Genomic DNA, 5,254 nt, shown 5'->3' on the forward strand with positions numbered 1-5,254 from the left:
ATCACCTGAGGTTGGGAATTCGAGACCAGCCTGCCTAACATGGAGAAACCCTGTCTCTACTAAAAATACAAACAATTAGCTGGGTGTGGTGGCAGGTGCCTGTAATCCCAGCTACTCAGGAGGCTGAGGCAGGAGAATCACTTGAACCCGGGAGGTGGAGGTTGCAGTGACCCGATATGGTGCCATTGCACTTCAGCCTGGGCAACAAGAGCGAAACTCCGTCTCAAAAAAAAAAAAAAGAAAGAAAAACAAGCTGGGTGCAATGGCTCACGTCTGTAATCCCAGCACTTTGGAAGGCCAAGGCGGATGGATCACCTGAGGTCGGAAGTTCGAGACCAGCCTGACCAACATGGAGAAACCCTGTCTCTACTAAAAATACAAAATTAGCCAGGCGTAATGACGCATGCCTGTAATCACAGCTACTTGGGAGGCTGAGGCAGGAGAATTGCTTGAACGCAGGAGGCAGAGGTTGCGGTGAGCAGAGGTCATGCCATTGCGCTCCAGCCTGGGCAACAACAGTGAAACTCCACCTCAAAAAGAAAAAGAAAAGAAAAGCCTACAGTATAATGGTAAGAAATGTAAGCATGTCAGATTCTGTTTTTAGAACGGAAGCATAACAGATCCACCGAAAGCATCCTGTGTTTGGTGTTCCCTTTCCTACCTGGGTTCCTCGCCCACCCAGGCATGACTGCGCTCCTGAATGTATGGTGTATCAGTCCCCTGCATGCTTTTATACCTCTGCTGTTCATGCGTGGATCTGCTAGGGTTGCTTGGCATGTTTTTTTGTTGTGGTAAAATATACATGGCATAAAATTTTCTATCTTAACCACTTTTAAGTGTACATTTCAGGGACATTAAGAACATCCACTTTTTTTTTTTTTTTTTTGGAAACAGAGTCTTGCTCTGTCAACCAGGCTGAAGTGCAGTGACGCAATCTTGACTCATTGCAACCTCGGTCTCCCAGGTTCAAGTGATTCCCCTGCCTCAGCCTTCTGAGTAGCTGGGATTACAGGTGCCTGCTACCACACCCAGCTAATTTTTGTATTTTTAGTAGAGATGGGGTTTCACCATGTTGGCCAGGCTGGTCTCGAACTCCTGACCTCAGGTGATCTGTCCACCTTGGCCTCCAAAAGTGTTGGGATTACAGGTGTGAGCCACCGCACCTAGCCCTTTTTGTTTCTCTTCACTTTTGTCCTACTCCTATCAAATTTTTCTTTTTTTTTTTTGAGACATAGTCTCGCTTTGTCGCCCAGGCTGGAGTGCAGTGGCGCAATCTTGGCTCACTGCAACCTCTACCTCCTGGGTTCAAGCAGTTCTCCTGCCTCAGTCTCCCCAGTAGCTGGGATTACAGGTGCCTGCCACCATACCCGGCTAATTTTTATATTTTTAGTAGAAACAGGGTTTTGCCATGTTGGCCAGGCTGGTCTCGAGCTCCTGATCTCAGGTAATCTGCCCCCCTCAGCCTCCAAAAGTGCTAGGATTACCAGTGTGAGCCACCGCACCCGGCCTCAAATTTATTGATTCTCTTACTGCTCGATCCCAGGAGGTGGAGGTTGCAGTGAGCCAAGATTGTGCCACTGCACTCCAGCCTGGGTGACAGGGCGAGACTCAGTCTCAAGAAAAAAAAATGTATTGAGTCTATTACTTTTTCTAGTTTTATTTCTTTATTTGTTTATTGTTCATACATTTGTTTGTTTGTTTGTTTGGGCTTGGAAGTGATGGATTTCATTCCTAGTCTCTCATGCTTCCCTCCATCCACATTTTTCACATGCGCACTGAATTACAGAATCTAAAGCTAATCAGAAATTGTCCCCTGCAGGAGGAAAGGCACTCTTTAGCTCTGATCACACCTTCTGTCTTACAGACTGTCACTCGGCATCACAGGCTGACTTTGTTTTCATGCCTCCAACCAATCATCGTCATTGCCGCTGTGGTTCCCACCATCGGTGCTTCTGTGGACTTACCCACATGTTTACCAGTTTCTTTGCTCTTCATTGCTTTCATTGCCCTCTCACTCCTTTTGAGGTCAATTTCCTTTCTCTTAACAAAAATGTGTTAGCAGCTCTCTTGCTGATGGTACTTTAGGATAAACTCTTTCAAAAGTCTTCCTCTGAAAAGACCTTGTTTTAATTTTTAAATTTTGTTTTGTTTTAGAAAATTTTCATGTGGAGCCTCCCATTGATGAAAAAATCTCCATTTCACTTTTACTCGTTGTGGTGCATTATCAACAAAGATGGCCACCAACAGTTTTGTTCATCCCTGTAATGTCACTCCTCCCATCAAGAAGTAGAATGTGGCCGGGCGCAGTGGCTCACACCTGTAATCACACCACTTTGGGAGGCCAAAGTCGGCAGATCACATGAGGTCAGGAATTTGAGAGCAGCCTAGTCAACATGGTGAAACCCCATCTCTACTGAAAATACAAAAATTAGCTGGGCTACTCAGGAGGCTGAGGCAGGAGAATTGCTTGAACTTGGGAGGCGGAGGTTGCAGTGAGCTAAGATTGCACCATTGCACTCCAGTCTGGCTGACAGAGCTAGTCTCCTCTTAGAAAAAAAAAAAAAAAAGAAGTGAAATTTATTTCCTTTCGCCCCTTCCCTTAAATCTGGGCCAGCCTTGTGACTCACTTTGACTAGTAGAAGGTGGAAGTGATATTATGCCAGGTCCAGGCTTAGGCCTTAGGAGGCCTGGCAGTTTCCATTTTCACCCTCTTGGGATCCAGCCACTATGAAACCAAGTTCACCTGCTTTATTGGAGAGAGAAATGACCTAGAAGATGAAAGACAGCAAAGGGAGAGCAGGATGCCCAGCCAGCCACCAGCCATTCTGACCCCTTCAGCTGAGGCACTGCATGGGTAAGTGAAGCTGTGGGATCTCACAGTCCCAGTTGAGCCACCTCAGCCAAAACATCACATAAGAACACAGATGAGCCGTCCCAACTGAGCCCTGCCAAACTACAGAATTGTGAGCAAATAAATGGTGGTGGGTATTTATTTATTTATTTATTTATTTATTTGAGACACGGTCTTGCTTTGTTGCCCAGACTGGAGTGCAATGGTGTGACCACAGCTCACTGTAGCCTTGACCTCCCAGGCTCAAGTGATCCTCCTGCCTCAGCCTCCTGAGTAGCTGGGACTACAGTCATGTGCCACCACATCTAGCTAATTTTATACATTTTTTTGTAGACATGGGGTTACACTGTATTGGCCAGGCTGGTCTTGAACTCCTGGGCTCAAGGAATCTTCCTGCCTCAGCCTCCCAAAGTGCTGGGATTATAGACGTGAGCCACTGTGCCTGGCTGGTGGTGGTTGTTTTAAGTCACTAAATTTTAAAGTTATTTGTTATGGAGCAATAGGTAACCAAAACACTCCTGAATGGAATTTTGACATGGGGAGGGGGGTTGAATTCTAGGATGAGTTATTCCTTGTCAGCACTTTGAGTTTTTATTTATTTATTTATTTATTTATTTATTTATTTATTTGAGACAGAGTCTTGCTCTGTCGCCCAGGCTGGAGTGCAGTGGCGCAATCTCAGCTCACTGCAAGCTCTGCCTCCCAGGTTCACGCCATTCTCCTGCCTCAGCCTCCCGAGTAGCTGGGACTACAGGTGCCCACCACCACGCCCAGCTAATTTTTTGTATTTTTAGTAGAGACGGGGTTTCACCATGTTAGCCGGGATGGTCTCGATCTGCCTCGACCTTGTGATCTGCCCGCCTCGGCCTCCAGAAGTGCTGGGATTACCGTTGTGAGCCACCACGCCCGGCAGCACTTTGAATTTAGAATTCCACTGATTTCTGTCTTCTTTTGCTTTGCAGGTAATCTTTCAGGTTTTTTATTTTTGTTTATTTATTTTTTGAGATGGAGTCTCACTCTGTTGCCCAGGCTGGAGTGCATTGGCACAATCTCTGCTCACCGCAACCTTCACCTCCCGGGGTCAAGCCATTCTCCTGCCTCAGCCTCCCAAGTAGCTGGGACTCTAGGCATGCGCCACCATGCCTGGATTATTTTTGTATTTTTAGTAGAGACAGGGTTTCACCATGTTGGCCAGGCTGGTCTTGAACTCCTGACCTCAAGTGATCCACCCACCTCAGCCTCCCAAAGTGCTGGGATTACAGGCATGAGCCACCATGTCTGGCCCCTCAGGTTATTTTTTAAATCATCTCTTTGTCTTCAGTGTTATTCGGTTTCTCTAAAATGTATTTAACATAGTCTTATTTATTCTGCTCCGGAATTGTTGTGCTGCTATACCTCCACCTTCTTTTCCTTTTTTCTTTCTTTTTTAATTTTTATTTTTGTAGAGTCAGTGTCTCACTTTGTTGCCCAGGGCGGTCTTGAACTCCTGGGCTCAAGAGATCCTCCTGCCCAAAGTGTTGAGATTATAGGGATAAGCCACCACTCCTGGCCCCCTCCTTTTTTTCCTGGAAATTTTTTTGGTGCTTATTATGTGCAGTAATAAAAATACGATTTTAAGTGTTGGGGATTAAATAGTGAACAAAAAAGAGAAAGTCACTATCCTCATGATAGTGACATTTTATTTTATTTTATTTACATTCACAGTGCTTGGTTCATAGCACATATGCTAAAACTGGAACAATACAGAGAAGATTAGCACGGCCCCAGCACAAAGATGATGTGCAAATTCATGAAGTGTTCCATATTAAAAAAATAAAATAAAAATAGCAATACATTTACATTTTATTTTATAGCGACAGGGTCTCACTATGTTTCCCAGGCTGGTTTTGAACTCCTGACTTCAAGCGATCCTCCCGCATGAGCCACCATGCCTGGCCTAAGCTTACATTTTAGTTAGAGAAAGAGCCTGGGAATGAAGCTAGCATGGAGAAGAGCAGAGCTGAGATTTAAAGGGAGCAGATCCTGAAGCCTGGTTGAAAGCTACATCGTTTCCCACCTGAATTCAACCACATTCATTTTCAGTAACACGAGCAGTAACTGCTTCTTGTTGTTTAAGCCAATTTAAATATATTTCTATGTCAATTACAAATGAAAGGGTATTAACTGTTAGGTGCCCAGCCTCAGCCTGATCTAGATGTTCTTTCTCTGCAACTTTGTATCTTCACTTAATTAGTTTACTTGAAAATTAATTAAATTAGGCCTGGTGCAGTGGCTCATGTTTGTAATCCCAGCACTTTGGGAGGCCACGGCGGGCGGATCATGAGGTCAGGAGATCCAGACCATCCTGGCTAACATGGTGAAAACACGTCTGTACTAAAAATACAAAAAATTAGCCCGGTGTGG

General features: G+C 45.1%; 1 non-coding gene across 1 annotated transcript; it reads left to right on the forward strand.

The window, feature by feature from the left end:
* Positions 1-4,554: 4,554 nt before the first annotated feature.
* Positions 4,555-4,660, forward strand: LOC112204826 (U6 spliceosomal RNA). Its single transcript, XR_002938584.1, has one exon. It is a non-coding gene; the product is annotated as a U6 spliceosomal RNA (small nuclear RNA).
* The last annotated feature ends 594 nt before the right edge of the window (positions 4,661-5,254 follow it).

The sequence above is a fragment of the Pan troglodytes genome, chromosome 9 (assembly GCF_028858775.2).
Source record: "Pan troglodytes isolate AG18354 chromosome 9, NHGRI_mPanTro3-v2.0_pri, whole genome shotgun sequence".
Taxonomy (NCBI): Eukaryota; Metazoa; Chordata; class Mammalia; order Primates; family Hominidae; genus Pan; species Pan troglodytes.